Genomic DNA, 16906 nt, shown 5'->3' with positions numbered 1-16906 from the left:
GGGTTGTATGGCACTTCTCTATACTGCCATAAACTCTGTGGACAGGTAGGGATGGTTTAGTCCCTTAGCATACTTTTGAATGCCTTTTAATTTGTTCTAAACTATAACCATCTGTCCATAGCTTCAGGAGTCTGTATACCAGTTAGAATCATTGGAACATATTCTCTGACCATAACTCTTTTTGTTCTTTATTTGTCTCCCAGCATATCTTTTATTCCCAAGACTGAAACATATTTCTGGCTAAATGTGATTCCCTGCCACAAGAGGAATCCCTAGCTGTGTCTTTTAGCCATCTTTTAGTCTATTTGGATGCCTATACGTGTACTTGTTCTCATTCTAATTATAACACTCCAGTGTTGCCTCACCGCCACGTGTATTAAGCCCCCATTACTTTCAAATTGGCGGTGAGGGCGCTTTATCTAAACCTCATCGAATGAGCTTTACATAAAGCATCCTACAGCCATTTTAAAATGCACAGCGCCTTAATACATCTGACAATGCACTGTTTTAATTAGAGTGACTGTCCAGAAACTGTTCCAAGTAACACCTCTCCTCCCCTCCCCCCCCTGCCCTCACTTCCTTTAGCGTGTGTATAGGAAGCCTTTATGTTGCTGATACAGAGCAAAGGAGGGCAGGAGAAGACCATCTGAACCAAGTTAGGGAGATAGGTCTTAAATATCCCCATGCCTTTAGGGGAGTCCCAGATAGAAGGCAGAAGAAAGAAGTAAGAAAGACATCAAGGAAAGCAGACCTTTATCACAGTACAGAGTCTACCTATCCATCTTTATTGCAAGGGGGAATCTGGGCTTTCTATATAGTTACTGTAGCTAGGGGAGTATGGACTGTATTTTTATAAGGGGAAAAATCACTTATGACTTTTTTAACCTTTATGGAACCTCAAAACTTCCTTTGCCTATGGGCTCTGGATAATTATTGGGGCCTTGTGATTTGGTTTCTGTACAAGTAGAGACAACTCCTTACTACCTTCCCACGTATCTAGGAGTTTTGAATTACTACAGCAAGAATCCATATTAAAGGGTAAAGAACAGATAAAGTCTTTAATGAAGGTTTCCAGTCAGATTTGATAGCTACACCGCAAGGGTAACAAAACACCATCAAATATCCTGCACTTTCCTTTACTTGGAAGTAGGACAATTAAAATACAAAGGGAAGTTTTGTTTGTACAGTGAAACCTGTTAATAACTGTCACCATTGGTCACTTAATATAGAGGGAGTTAGCATGGGAAGAGAAAGGAAATATCGTGGGGACTGGGATGGTTCCAGCCATTAATGCAGGTGGCCCAGGGAGAGGGTGCCTGTAAATACATGTCTCATTGTAGTGAGTTTGTACTCAGTTTTGTATTTCACTTTCTGGTTCACATGTATTAGTGTATTACTGCAAGGAAACATTTATCTCAATCAAGCTCTCCTGTTTTTGTTAGGTCAGATCTTACCTGATGGAAGTTCCTGTAGCATTCATTTCAGATGGGCTTTAGTTGATTTACACTGTGGATTTGGCTTGTTGAGTTTGCTTTATTTTGTACTTGCAAAGATATTTTATTCCTGTGAAACATCCATGAAAGCTTTTTGCTTTTTAAATTCAAAGCTAAAAGGGGGGCTTACACTGAATACCTTTTGGGGCATGAGAACCAGAGCGAAGCATGGTGTGCCTGTTTCATGTGTACTACACCCAGAAATGGCTGCAATCTAGCTGCCTTCATGTGGAGCTTTAATTGCCCCAATATGCTCAAGATAACAAGCTTGTTGGTACTTGCAAATAAGGCAGCTCCATTGTGCTCTGTGTCCAGCTGGGTGCAGGGCAGGTGGAGCAGGTACACCGTATTATGCTCTTAGTGTGGTCCTATGCTGGTGTAGAGATGCCCTGAGTCTACAGACAAACTCAGGGAGGGTCTCATCTGGAAGAGTGCAAGACTGTGTATGCATGTGCACATGCCCATGCATCAGAGGAAATAAATAGAAAACCTTGACATTAACAATTGCCAATAGTATTAGCATAGCTAACTGACAATTTTATTCTGGTGATGGAAATCTCTGCCCATGTTTAGTAAAACATTTTAAATTATCCTTTTTCGCCCCCAGTGATAAGCTATTTTTTCCCCAACAGTATTCGACCAAGCATCCCCCTCAGCTGATCCTGTTTAACAGGGAGAGCCCCCCCCCCCCACCCCCCGGAAGTGGCTGCAGCCATTTCTGAGAGCGCCATAGTGCTCCACTCCCCAGCCAGTACTTGCAGGGCGGGGTGCCAGTGCTCCCACCTGCCCCCCCGCCCATCGCCTAAGCTCTCGCACATTGCCATGGGGTCCAGCACCTGCCAAAAATCAGTCCCCTTTAATGAATCTCATTCTTGTGCAGCCAAAAATTTGGACATCAAAACTGTCTTTTCCCCTCTAAATGCAAAAAGCAATTGATTTTGAAGAACTATTGACTCAGACTGCAATAAATAGAGGAGATGCTTTTCCATTGTTATGGATTCAATCCTTTGTTACATCAAACTGAATGGATCTTTAAAAGGAAAAAGAATGTTAGACTGACAGATTTCTTGGCTGGACCAATTTCCCAGTACCTTTGGCAGATCTCTGTACTTGGCTTTCTCTGTTAAGTGTCTTATTATTTCTCCTTTTATTGCCAGAACACACACATTTGTTCTCATCAGTCTGTCTGCCTGTCTCTGTTTTTTCTTTCCTCCCATATTTCCTCTCTCTTCCTCTTCTCAGATAAGTCCCCCTCCCTTCTTATCTTTGTGTTGTAGGTTTAAGGTTCTTTCTCTACTTTAGACATCTGGACATATTTCTTTGGGTCAGATTGTGGAAGGTTGTTACACAAATGAACATGAAGGTGGAGAGGACACAGGGAGCCTTTCTCTTCTGTCCCTATACAAGTCAAGATTCAGCTGGGGTTCCTCTTCCCTGCAGTGCTGGCCAGGGACCGGGCTTAATTTGTTCAAAAACCAAGTGCTTATGAACATTGGTGAGATGCTCCAAAGCCATAATGAGCCAAACTAAACTACGTCCAAGGAGTTTTACTTTAATACACCAGAAACACTTTTAAGGTATCTGGAAAACTCACTCATGTAAACAGTCATGCCATTGCAGTGCAAGAAAGGGCAAATAATGTTGTGTGTACAAATGTCCATATGCAGTGATATAAAAAATAAAACCTACTGTTTCAATTAAAAACACACTATTTCAATTTAGGGGCAAAGAATGCAACCCAAAGGACTAAAGCCCATCATGTGTATAAGCACCCTATGAATCTTGTATTTACATAGACAACGCAGAGAGTAAGCAACTCTCTTTTCATTTTATGTAGCTGAAATTATTTACAGTCTAAACATTTCTAGTGAATATCATAGGCAGACAAGGTTCCTTGGGTGAATTTGATATCTTTTATTAGACCAACCCAAATGGTTGGAGAATAGTTATTAAGCAAGCTTTCGGGTTCAAAAACCCTTCGTCAGGCTAAGGAAGTTTCAGCAGTTGGTGTGTGCTCTTCCTGGATGGAATGAAAAGTGAATATCATGACACTTTTTGAGGTGCTAAGGGGGGGGGGGGGGGTGGACAATGTCCACTGATATCTAACTCGGTGTGGGATATGTAGTGTCATATCAGATACACTCCAGCTATTCCAGTCCATAGCCTTGCTTTAGAGTAACTTCAATTTTACAAGTTACAAAAGCAAGTGTATTAAAGTAAAAGGGAAAAAGTAATTCTTATTTTTCTTTCTTGGCATGTATTCTTGAGGTGGTTTGTATTTCAGAGTTGTGAACTCACTTCAGAGATACATTTCTTGAAGGTCTAGACAGACTATATCCTGTGTCTGTAATCAGAATCAAAGCCACATTTTTGCTGTTATGCACCAGAGATGGAGGATGATTTTCTGTAACATATAATTTGTTTTATAAATTAATTAGTTTCATCTGGGGATTTAGTAAGTAATCTATGAATGCAGTGATAAAAATGGAGAAAAAGCTAATATAACTATCTCATAGTGAAGACATATCTCATTTCTAGAAATAGACAAGGTTGCTTATTTTTGGAGAAGTGTTTCTTTCTGACACTGGTTTGTGGGCTCATCTTGGGCCCCTCACTTCAGCCTCCCAGTGTCATTTCTGTAAAATTGGCTTAATGGCATCACTAGTGTTTTGTAAGGCTCAGCTTACTAATGTGTGTAAGCTGCACAGGTCAAAATTTACCTCTCTTCTCTTATGGAGCATTCCTCTCAGTGGAGTGAGTCTCCATTTCCAGAGACTAATACAGTCTCTCACGTTCTCGGCCTCTCCTCTGCCAGGAAACATCATGACCTCCAAACCTGCAGACAGATTCCTGAAGTGCTTGGGGCCTATAATGAGATGGGAAAACTCTGTCTCTAACCTCCAGCCATGCTCCCTGCTGGGGAAGACCAGAAGAGGAACAGGTGGCACAGGACTTGGCATTGGCAAGAGCCCTGAGGTTCTTCTGTCGCCAAAGGTTCTGTCCTATCCTCTTTTCTTCTCTATTTTGATCCTTTTCTTCTCTTCCACTAACATAGTCTATCCCCACAGATGATTATATCATCTTTCCAACAGCAGGTAAAGAACTATTATCCTTATTTTAGAGACAGGAAATTAAGACTGGCAGAAATGATCTATTGGACAGGATACATAGGGCTGAGACCTGAACTGGACTTTTTTACATTATTCACAAAGACTAGCCCCCTAACCATGGATGTAGCTTGCAGTCAAATCAGCCTGAAGAGGAGCAGGGACAGGTGACATCAATCTGTCAGACATGCTGAGATGGAAGCCCTTGCTTCCTTTATGGATGTAAGAGACGTGTAGGTAACTGGGAACTGGGAAAGATTCTGAGTCCCTGTTACAGAGCCTGGTTGGCAGCATTCCTAATCCCTGGGATAGAGACATCTTCATCTACATACCATCTTTGTTTTATCCTTAGGAAAAGCATCCACAAAAGTGTCATGGAACATGGACTGTGTTGATACTTGGAGGATAATCCAGCTATCTTCAGAGGTGATGCCCATTTCTGCCCTTATCTGTTCTCCACTTTGCAAATTGCAGCAGGGCAAACCAATTCCAGGTGTTTGTACATCCCTTCCACTACCATCAGCTATCTTCTCAACTGAAATCCTGATACAGTAGTGGTATAGCAGAGGTTCCTTTTCTCTGACAAGAGGTTCAGGGGGACATAATAGCAGTCTTCAGATACTTATCTCTCAAATACTTGACAGCCGATCTAATTCAAGTGCCTGCAGCATCTCATTTATTCAGAGTCCCATGCTTCAAAACGGCAGCGGGGACAGTTTAACTTAGTAGGACCAAAACATGCCTAAGTCCCACAAAAGATGGCCAATAACATTACATAAATACCTTAGTAGTTTGAGTGGTTTCACCTGGGCTGTTGGAGGCCCTAATTTAAAACCATTGTCACCCTCAGTTATAAGGTATTATGAGGTAGACGGTTTCAGTCTTCTGTGACAGTTGTTTTACTTTGCATTAAATTAAAATGTAATTTGGCAAGTGAGTGAGAAAGTGTATAAGTGTGAGCATAGGCATTGTAAGAATGATTGTAGACTATGACAGTTAAGACATTTTCCTGGGAAATAAAAAGATAGGTGTCCCAGTCCCCAACTGAACAAAAAAGAAACTGGATCTTTTCAGCCTCCGCAAGAGAAGGTTGAGAGGCGACCTTGTGGCTGCCTATAAGTTCATCACGGGGGCACAGAAGGGAATTGGTGAGGTTTTATTCACCAAGGCGCCCCCGGGGGTTACAAGAAACAATGGCCACAAGCTAGCAGAGAGCAGATTTAGATTGGACATTAGGAAGAACTTCTTCACAGTGAGAGTGGCCAAGGTCTGGAACGGGCTCCCAAGGGAGGTGGTGCTCTCCCCTACCCTGGGGGTCTTCAAAAGGAGGTTAGATGAGCATCTAGCTGGGGTCATCTAGACCCAGCACTCTTTCCTGCTTATGCAGGGGGTCGGACTTGATGATCTATTGAGGTCCCTTCCGACCCTAACATCTATGAATCTATGAATCTATAAATATTAAATATTCTTGTTAAATTCATATTCCTGGAGAACCTTCAAGAGGAGATGTTGATAGTCCACTGCCTAAGTACCTGTAGGTGGGGGAAAAATGCTTTACTCTGACACGTATAAGAGAGCAAATGCTCTTTCTTCCTTCCCTTAACATGGTCTGCTATAGGGCTATCCCCCTGACCTCAGTGGGATAGGGATGTATTAGGCCAGATGTAATAGATGAACTCCTGGTTTAGAGTTTGTTTCCCAGTAATCTGAAAAGAAAGCCTGGGCTTAGGATGTTAACAGTCCCAGGTTCCTCCTTGTACCATTGATAGGTTCTCACCTGCCATCAGGAATCAGGGACAATCCCTTTGGATTAGCCTAAGCTAAGACTGGTGCTAGGACAGATCACTGACCCTCCTGTCTGGGGAGAAGCTGAGAGTCTTTCATTGAGCAGGCAAAACAATACTTGCTGCTAGGAATCAAAGCTGGACACCTGGTCCCTGTGTTTCCTCCAGAAGTCCTAGCATACTTTGTCTGGTTCCTATCCAGAATGGACCACCTCCATATTACCTTGGAACCTCTTGCTTGTCCCTCAACACCTGCTCCAAGAATCCATGTCTTTCTTTTCCAAAAGGTGGTGAACTTCTGCCTCTTGAACTGTCTAGGAAGTGTATCCTAGAGAAAGCTGGCCACTTATTCCTTCTGGAACTAAGGTCACCTGAGGAAGATTGTGACTTTCTACATGCTCCCACAGCCCATCCTACTTCAGAGCCTCCTGCAGTATTATGTAAGTGACCTTTTCCCCAGCATCTTGTGATCATTTATAAGTTGAACTCATTTAGACAGGATGTGGGATCTGTAACTGCAGGATCCCCAGGGTAAGAGGAACACTTTTGGAGAAGCATTATTAGAGCAGGGACTCAGATACCTGAAATTCTGGAGGAATAATACAAGTTTGAGATTGTGGGGTATTATGAAAGTGGCGGGGGGAATCTGTCTTATGTTTGTTTCTCTCTAGCCTATATCATTGTTTACATTCCAACAGGCTGTCTTATTCTGGGATCATCATAACAGTTTATTTTAAAAAGAATTCTTCTGAATTGTATTTTACAGTTTCTCACCTGAAGTTAAAAAATACAAATCTTATGCTTGTCCTGTCTATGAAAATAACCTCTTTTTGCAAAGCCCTAATCCACCTCTGATTTAGAAGTAAAACAAAACATAGCTCTCTGGCTTTAGATGCAGCATCCTGTATCGCTCAGGTTTTGTTGGATTGATTAATGTGGGAAAGTAACAATCAGAACAGCTGGGAACTGTACAGGTGTTTTTTTTTTAATGTAATTAAAGATTATGCCTCTTCTGGCTTGTCTCCTAAAAAGGGTCTGGCCCCTTTCCAGAAGCCATTTTTGTATGAGAGACTGGAAGGAGATTTGTAAAGGTCCTGATTTGATTTTAGAAAATTAGAAGAAAAGAAACGCTCATTAGTTCCATTTTTCCAATGAGTTCTAAAGCAGGAGTTCATAATAGAGCTTTAGGGGGAAAGACAGTATAGGGAACTGAGGTTAAGCAAATGCAGAGGAGGCTTAGAACCCTCTGAAACTGGGTGCTTAAATAAGGACAAAAATAGCAAAATTAACTCTGACTCTGTGGGATAAATAATTTACAAAGAGATGGAAAAGGGTCATTACACAGACTTATCAGTTATCATAGTGAATGATTAGCAGTTAGCCACTGAAACAATGCTTGTTTAAAGATGACCTGGGAAAGAAAGATGCCATCTTAGAAAATAAGAAAATAACATACATGGCACATAATGTGTGTGTTTTGTGTGCACATATACATCCAGTTTTCACCTACCCAGTATGGATTAGCACTGTTGACTTGCATACAGATGCACTCTTTTTCCAGCTGTGCTTAGCAAATTTGGCAGTGTTGCTATTGCCAGCAAAAGATGCCCTGTGAAGAAGGAAAGCCAGCTTCCTTGAGGCACTGAGAGGCCCAAACAAGATTTTGCTCCATCTCTAGCTATCAATATGCAGTTAAGAAAACTGGGCTTTTTTGAGTGGACTGAATGAGTTAGCAACTCAGTTCTTGTTGAATTTCACTGAGACTTAGGCAGTAAATCCCTTAGGTTAGGGACAGACATTACACATAAACTGGATTAAGTGATCAGAAACTGGTTTAAATCTGTAACAGAACAGATGTTCAGTGCACCTAAACCAGTTTGAGAATGGCTGAAACCAGCTTGAGATAAACCTGGTTGAATGTAGTATCAGACTTAACTGATTTGGCTCAAACTGGTTTATGCAATGTCTGTCTCAGACCCCTTGCTGGTTTAAATTACTTCAGACTCCCCCAGCATCCCAGCATGCTTTCTGGGCTGGCCCCTCCCCACTTGCCTGGCTTCTGTTTCCCTCCCCACAGCTCTCTGCTAAGCAGGCATTCCCCGTCCCTCACAGACATATCAGCATTAGCCAGCAGACCACATGCTGGCTACCTCCGAGCTGTGGCACACGGGACAAAGGCAGAATCAACAGATAGCTGGTAATGTTGCTCTGTTTTCTTAAAGGGGTGATAAACACGGACTTAGAGGTGATAAACATTCCCTGCTGGGCTGCTCAGAAAGGGGGGAACCCCTCCCTAATCAGAGCATCTTGCCGGGGCCTGGCTGTGCCCCCCTCAGCTTAGTATTGTGGAAGGAAAGGAGGGCTGCTCTAGCGCCCCTGGGCTTCTAGCCTGAGCCACGGCAGGCATGTGTCTGCTCTGCTGGGATATCTGTCTGGTTACAAAACCAATTCATCCTAGCCAGGTTAGACTAACCTGCAAAGATTGGATCAATTCAGGCTCATGCTTTTTGAATGTCTGTCCCTAGCCTTAGACTCTTGAAAATGTTACCCTATAAGAAGTTATCAAGTTTTAGGGTATATAGCAGATGCTGAAGACATAGAATAAAGAGCTTTGGGAACCTCTACCTGTTTCCAATAATCAGGAAAACCAAAGGGGTTGATTTGAAAATACTTCAGGGGCTTTGTAAGAAATATAATGGGAAATTGGAGTTTTTCTACATTGATTAGTGCTGTGCATTTGCCAATAGTATTGGCACACCTATCCATGTTTGTATGTATCTATGTGTGTATGCGTGCCTTTCATTTAAAATGTGTGTCAAGAAATATAGTTTCTAAAACAGTGGTGAAATCACATGGACTGGAACAGTTTAATGTAATAGGTAATCAAGCATAGAAAACTAAACAGTTTTCCAAACTGTAAAGGTTTGGTAAAATTAAACCGCATATTACAAAATACTTGTGTAAAAGTTTCCCTTTGCAAATAACAAATGCAGTATTTAAACGCTGACATGTTTTTCATGACAGGCTGCTTTTTTCATTGTTAGGATCAAAGATATTAGAAATGTCAAAAGAGAAACTTCACACAAAGATCCAGGGTCTGCACTTACTAAAGAAATGTATCTTCTCCATAGATACTGAGGTTCACTTGTGCAAAGAAGGCCATGATAGTGTTCTGCCATCATTAAAACCCTGGCATTGAGAGAGCTGTTATTTTACAATGGGGCAAAGGCTGGCAGCGAGTCTAATTTCCATGGATTTTCAAAAAATGAAAATCCCATTCCTATTTCACATCTAAACTTTTCTATTAAGGTTTATTTCTAATTGGAATATTTTCTTTTTCCTATTCTAGTCCCTGATTCAGGAGCGTATCACTGTTCAGGATAACACTTAAGTGAGTGTTCATGCTCTTCTGATGCCATGTAGACATTAGCTTAAATGATGTCCTGATCTGATCAGTAGGGCCAAAGTTGCACATACAGACTCTTATTCCTTCATGCAAAGTTGGGCCTCCAGTTTTTCCATCTTATGAGAACTGTCAGTTTTGATTAATTGCACAGTCTGTTAGTTCGCAATCACAAGCATTATTTCTTTAAATAATAGCAAATGATTGTTTCTTCTTCAGCACAGATGGTGTAGTAAGTCATTCCAAATCTATTGTTTTCTTTTTTAATGTTTAAATAAAATTATAATACTATGTTCACTGTGATTTTATAGTAGTTTTTTTTTTTTTTTAATTTCCATTGAAACTGATTTGGTACTGAAAAAGGGGATTTTTTACTTAAAAATAAAAAGTATGCCTTCTGTATAAAAGTTTAACTAAAAATATGAAAACAAAAAAAATGTTTGCCTAGTTTCTTCTCTGGGGAGCCCAATCCATAAAGGGACCACAAGCACAGGACATAACTGAACTACAATTCCCATTCAGCATCATGTTGATATGTACCGTTTGATACATTTTGTTTTTTAAATGAAATATTATGGGTTTTGGCTGATATTCACGAACATTTTTTTTCATATTTTCAAATGGGACATATCAACATGATGCTGAATGGGAGTTGTAGGTCAGTTATGCCCTATGCTCGTGGTCCCTTTATGGACTGGGCTCCCTAGAGGGGAAACTGTGATGCACTGTGGGAAATTTAGGCTGACAAGGGTAGCTCATCTCTGGAGGAGGATTGAGTATGTGAGTCCTTCAAGTGACAGCTCCCTGGAGGAATCCCAGTGGCTGATCCAAATTGAAAATGTTCAGTTTGGAGCTGAAATAGTTCATTTTTTTCATCTCAAATACCTTACTTCATTCATTAAAATCATCTCTAGTGTATAGTAGCAGCAACTACTAAAAGCAGATGATAGAACTCAGTGGTATTTATACAAAATGTTAGGATTGTTTAATTTAATTGATTCTTTATTGGGGCCACCAGAATGCTCCTGGAAGCTGCCACTGAGATAGAGCCTTTCCATTTTCCACTTATGAGGCTATGACTTTAAAAATTTTTAAAGTTTCAATGTGTGCTAAAATAGCATGCTGTGTGATGGATCAGACCAGCATAGAGTTTTAGTACAAACATTATTAGTTCATTCAGAAATGAAAACCTGTACTGAAAAGTTGTCATATCTCACCTTCTAAGTAGTAGTTATAACCAGGGATCTAGGCTTTCCATTTGCAACAGAAAAAGGTGGAAAAATGTGAATTTTCTCATTTTAAGGAGAAAAACAGATTTTCTCTTTTAAGGGGAAAAATACAGGAAACTGCAGGCTTTCCCTTGCAGGCTGGCAGAATTCCAGCCTGCAAGGGGCTGTGGGGAGCAGGAGGACAGTGAACAGGCAGGGAATGTGATGTGTCATGTGCACCCGCACATGTACATGGCAGCAAGGCAGCATGGAGAGCAGCTCCCCGCAGATAAGTCAGAGGTGGGGCAGTTGAGGCCCCTATAATGAGGGAAGGAGTTGAGCAGGGCTGGCGCCTAGTGGTGCTGTCCAGCTGGGACAACGCATGGAGCTTGGGGTCCAGGGCTGGGGTGAGAATGTGCAGCTGCAGGGCCCAGGTGGGGAGTGGGTTACTCATCCAGGAGGCAGTGGGAGGCTGGCTCCTCACCACTGTGCATACTCCTAGGGAAGGCACTGGGGGCACATGCCCCCCAGATTTGTTCATGGCGGGGCAGGCTGCTCACTGCAGGCTCAGGGCTCCCTGGCCTGCTGCCCTCCCTCCAGGGCCTCTGCAACCCAGTGGGTGGGACCAGACATGACAAGGCAGCATGGGCGGGGAGGCTTGGTGCTACAGAAGGGAGCCCTGTGCCACCTTGATGAGGCACTCCTTGCCTGCCTGTCAGCAGTGGGGATGGTGACATGGAGTTGTGCCCTGTATTGCTGCCAGGTGGGCAGGTGGCACTTCACCATGGTGATGTGGGGCTCCCAAAAGTGGCAGTGAGCCTCCTTGCCCTGCTCTGCCCTGCTATGGTGGGTCCCAGCCACTTGGCTGAAGAGGGCCCCAGTGGAAGTACAGCAGGGTGGGGATCCCTGAGCCCACAGTGGACATCCTGAATATGCCCCCCTGCCACAGGCTCCACTCAAGCCATGCCACCCATGGGGGAAGGAGAGCACTCTGCTCCATGCTCTGCTCCAGCCACAGCAACCACCTCTTCCTCCCATGGGTGGCAGTTGGGCCTTGGGTGCTACTGGTGGGAGCAGAGGGCTGTGGACCTGGGTTCCTGACCCCATAACCCTAGCAACTGGTCCCAGCCCCCAGCAAGGCTGGGAGGGTCAAGGAGCTGTGCGTGGAGAGTGAAAGGCACCAGCAGAGCCAGGGGGCTGTAGGTGTGGAGTGAGGGGCACTGGCAGGGCTGGAGGGCTGGGGGTCCTGAGTGAAGGGCACTGGTAGGTCCAGGTGGCTGGGGGTTTTCAGTGAGGGGCAATGGCATGGGTAGGGCACTGGCATATCATGGCTGCTTAGCATCACAAAGAAGTGTGGGGACAACCAAAGCTGGACCCACATCCTGGTGAGCCAAGGGGGTAAAAGGAGCTCTGATTTTCCATGAAAAAAACCCCAAATCAAATTCCAAAATGCACAGGCATTTAGAAATTATTTTATTGTAGTGATTGAGGCCTTGCAGACTTCCAAACTGCTTTAAAATTGTAAATATATTGTTACCTCTCAGCTCCGTGTTCCTGGGGAAGCCTGGCACAAAATGCAGCCTGTCTGACTCACAAAGAGCTCTCCCCCTCCCCACCTCTGCCTGAACAAGAACTGATTAGAGGAAGGAATAACAGAAGACAAAGAAGATGCAGTGGGAGATGCACCTAAAGCCCTCCAGACAAGGGTGATAAGAATGAAGCAACTCCCCTGGTCTCAATTGCATCCAAGATGGAACCAGATGACAACTCATTTAAATGGGAGACGGGGCAGGAAAGCACCTTCATTAGCATTCAGGATGGAGAACAGAGATTCCAAGGCAAGGACCGCACTGAATTCTGGGATCAGAAAAGCAGGGGAGCACTGAATGATGGGGAATCCTTGCTCCAAATGCTAATCAACCCATATCTACACACACCCAGCTCAGCATTTATCAGACCAATTCTAGTAATGACTCCTCTATTGGTATCCCAAACACTGAGTTTTCCTGTCTGTATTGTGAGCTCTCTCAGAGTAATGCCACCTATAGCCAGCAGTGATCAATTCCTATTATCCAGCATATGAACCACTGTTTACCCCTAAAAAAAAACCTAGTGTTCTCCCTTGAGCCATTGTTAGTTCTCTACAAAAACCCTTACACAAGCTCAAGTTTCTGTCCTGGTGCTTGGATCCAAAAGCTGCACCAGTTCCACTCCTTTTCTGCTTAGAATCCCTCCACTGGTCGCGCTGAAGACTCTGCATGTCTACAAACTCCAACAAATACCTGGGAACCTTGACTGGTTCAAGCTTCGCTGAGTGGTGAGACTCCAACTCTCTCTCTCTCTCTCTCTCTTTCTCTGACTCCAGGACCCTGACTTTTATTCTCTTACTCCAGGCACAGCTTTCTAAACCTGCCTTTTGCTAGTCAAACTTGAGCTAGACTTCCCCAAAACCCTAACTGAAACTGTGTAATATTGTAACTGTTTATTTGTCTCTCTCTTGTATGGCTATTATTCTGGTTTCATCATAAGTTCATATACCTGGCAATAAATAGCTTTTATGGTCAAGCTGGTTGCTATACTTTTTCTATGCACCTCACCTACTCTTTCTTCCCCAAGACCTCCCACTTTGCTCTGCAGCAATGCTTCTTTTACCCAAGCCAAAGATCCCTGTAATGCCCAAAACCACAGTGGGTGCTCATCAAGGGGGTTACTACTAAGACAGTTAGGGCAAAGGACTGGAACATGCTGAGTTTGAGACACATAAGGGGATCGATCAGCTTGTACAGCCTGATTGACCCAGTTTGGCTCAGACGTGCCCTAACGAACTGAATGTTGGCCCATGAGGTTGTCAGCTGGACACCCAGCTAGGTTCGGAGGTATTCTGTTTATCTGTGCTTGTGTCTGACTGCATTTTGTTGTTACCTTAATGAATTGATATGAGGGTGTCAGCCTGTCCATGCTGATCAACCCGGCTGGGTCAGGCATGTCACGTTAATCTGTGTGTGTATGTGTGTATTTGACTGATTTGGTGACTGGAGGAACCCAGCCCCATTGAAACTGAGTCCTGCAAGGTAGCTCCATTGGGGATGAGGACTTGCAGAAGGGAGATATACAGCTCTGTATAGAAATACAAGTAACACAAGCAGCACATTTACAGAATTACAGAGAGGCCAGAAACATACCCCTAGTAAATGAGCACAGCCCAAAGTGATGGGCAAATCTGGTAACAATATTAATAAAACATTATATTCAGCTGATACCTATATACATATACACATACACATATACAAACATACACACACAGATATGTGTGTGTATATGTATATATGTGTGTGTGTATGTGTATATGTGTGCAAATATATATGGATGTTTCATTTTCATCATGGAAAAATGCTGATTTGGGGGGTTTTAATCAGAGAACTTGCTATTTTTGTCAGAGAAGCTACAATTTTTAAACAGAGAAAACCTGGAGCCTGGTGATATATTAGACTTAAATCACTTTGTCTCTGAAACATTATACGAAGAGTCAAATTACTCTGCATTCCCTGCTGGGTAAAATAATATTTCTGCTTCCTCAAAATATGTATCTGTAAAAACAAAACAAAATAATAAAAATCAGGTTTTTGTTCATTTGTTTTTGTTAGAAAAACTCCTCCTGGAGAGGAGTTTGTTAGAAGAGCATCACAGTTCCCATTCTGCAGGAGATTTCAGTGAGCCACTCATTTGCAAACTTATATTTCAACAGTTTGCAAAATAGTGTGGGAAACCAGTAGTTTTGAGACTAATTGTTTGTAGTCTGATAATCCCTTTACCCCTTACTGACTGGCATCTTGAAGGGGCTATAAGGGATTCTGAAATGCTTCCCAGTTTCTCACTGAGAAATTTACCATTGAATTAGTGGAGTAGCTCATGGCCAATGCCCCTTGCACTGAGACTGAGGAGGGATGTTCCAGTTGATGGGGAGAGTATGGTGTCCGTATGCCATGATCCACGTAGAATCATAGAATCCTAGAAAATGAGGCAGCACTTTCAGTTTGACCATGTCTTGACTACTTCCACATTGTTTCAAAGAAAATACACAGACATAATTTCCGGTTTTAATTTTGGTTCCTTTTTTATTTTGATGTGTGTTTCCATTAGTAATTTCCCAGAAAATGAATGGTTGATTCTTCTTTTCACCACAATATCTTTTAAATTTCTTTTTAATTCAATCCAATGCTGAATATTGGAAAAATGGATATGTTTCCTTTATTTAAGAAATTATATAGTTCCATAAGAAATGCAGCCATGGTGATGACCTAAAAACTAAGAGCGAATTTTTATTCACAGTATTTGGCTTGAATAGGGAGGCTGGGCACTGGGCACCTGAACTCAAGCTTTAGGGGAAGAAATTGTACTCCAAAGGCCACAGGAGAGTTGTGTAACTGAGGGCTGAAATAGATTGCTTCAGGAAAGCCAGCAAGGAGGGAACCAGAAGAATCGATGGGTCTGTTCAGAAACAGATTCCACTGCCCAAAGCCTCCATACCCCTCTCACACCCTTCCCTTCGTCTGTTCCTGGATGTTTCATCACAAAGAGCTGGGTCAAATACTTGTCCAAGATGAATACTCTGCCATCTAGTTCTTCCCCTCAAACATCCAGTTCTTGTGCTAAGCCTGATTTTTACCTGCAAAAACATAAATTGGATTTCCTAATAAATTGGCACATTAGACCACATTAGGCTAACCAAAAACATCCCAGATAAGTTTTGCCTGCCACATTTAAATAACTATGTTCTTGACGTTTCCTAACACACTCAACTTTTACTATTGTAATTCTTCTTCTAATTTCTTTAATTGTTGTTTTAATCATTAATTATAAGAAGCAGAGTTGTTTCAAGGCAAGTAAAGGAAGATTTATCTTCCTGGAGATTCCCTTGCCCCAGTCCAGATTTTCTCCGATTTCACTGGTTTGCTACCTTGAGAGGAGAAGGAAGAGAACTTGAAAATGCAAAACAAGCCTAAAGATGTATTTCTGCTTTATCAAGGAGAGATTCTCAGTGGTCTCTCTAACTCTGCTTGAATTCTTTCTTCTTTTAAGAGGACTTAACCAACCTTTCCACAAGCCTTGCTGCAACCTACAATCCTAGTCATACTAGGTATTTACTAAACAAATTGTCATAAAAAAATCTGTTTTCCACCAAAAAGGCAATTTCTCTCTCTCTCTCTTTCTCTCTCTCTCCCCCTTATGTTGCAACTGCTTCAGGGTAGAGATTGAAATGTTGTCCTGCGTTTCTAGAGAACCTAGCAGTAGGGGGTTTCTATCAGAACCAAAACCAAGAATCTCAAATTTCTCCACAAAATGTAGTGGACCTGTCAATTCAGTAAAATCAAACCAGCTCTTCTTGTAAGATAGTCAACTGAACCTATAAGTCTCTGTAATAATTGTTTGGCCATTTTTTTACCAAGCGACTGTAGTCATGTGCAAGAAAAAAAGCTGAATTACAACTCCCATAAGACAATGTGATGACATTTCTAAATTTCTTATTATTCAGATTTCATCATTTTCTGTGTGTGTGCATATGTGTGTGTGTGTGTGTGTGTGTATGTACACACACACACACACACACACACACTCCAGTTGCTTGGTAAAAAAATAGCCAAACAGTTATTACAGAGACTTATAGGTTCAGTTCAGAAAACCTAGTGTTCTCCCTTGAGCCATTGTTAGTTCTCTACAAAAACCCCTACACAAGCTCAAGTCTCTGTCCTGGTGCTTCAATCTCTACCCTGAAGCAGTTGCAACATAAGGGGCAGCATGGGAAGATGTGTGAATATATCCTATTTGAACAAGTAAGCCATGGAGGCTAGTATTATGGTCCAATGAGAGGTGGGAGTCAATCTAGGAATAGTGAATGAGAGGGATAAGACAG

At 42.4% G+C, this 16906-nt stretch overlaps 1 long non-coding RNA gene across 1 annotated transcript in view; it reads left to right on the top strand.

Annotated features, from left to right (window-relative positions):
• The window catches only part of LOC109280349 (uncharacterized), a 42580-nt gene extending 29020 nt beyond the window's left edge, over window positions 1–13560 (top strand). Inside the window, exons 2-4 of the long non-coding RNA XR_009461736.1 lie at window positions 4953–5026; window positions 6672–6824; window positions 12540–13560. This is a non-coding gene — a long non-coding RNA (uncharacterized LOC109280349). The remainder of the gene's footprint in view (window positions 1–4952; window positions 5027–6671; window positions 6825–12539) is intronic.
• The last annotated feature ends 3346 nt before the right edge of the window (window positions 13561–16906 follow it).

Source organism: Alligator mississippiensis, chromosome 1 (genome assembly GCF_030867095.1).
Source record: "Alligator mississippiensis isolate rAllMis1 chromosome 1, rAllMis1, whole genome shotgun sequence".
In the NCBI taxonomy this organism is placed as follows: Eukaryota; Metazoa; Chordata; order Crocodylia; family Alligatoridae; genus Alligator; species Alligator mississippiensis.
The sequence above is the reverse complement of the archived record's forward strand: the minus strand, read 5'-3'. Positions and strand labels throughout refer to the sequence as shown.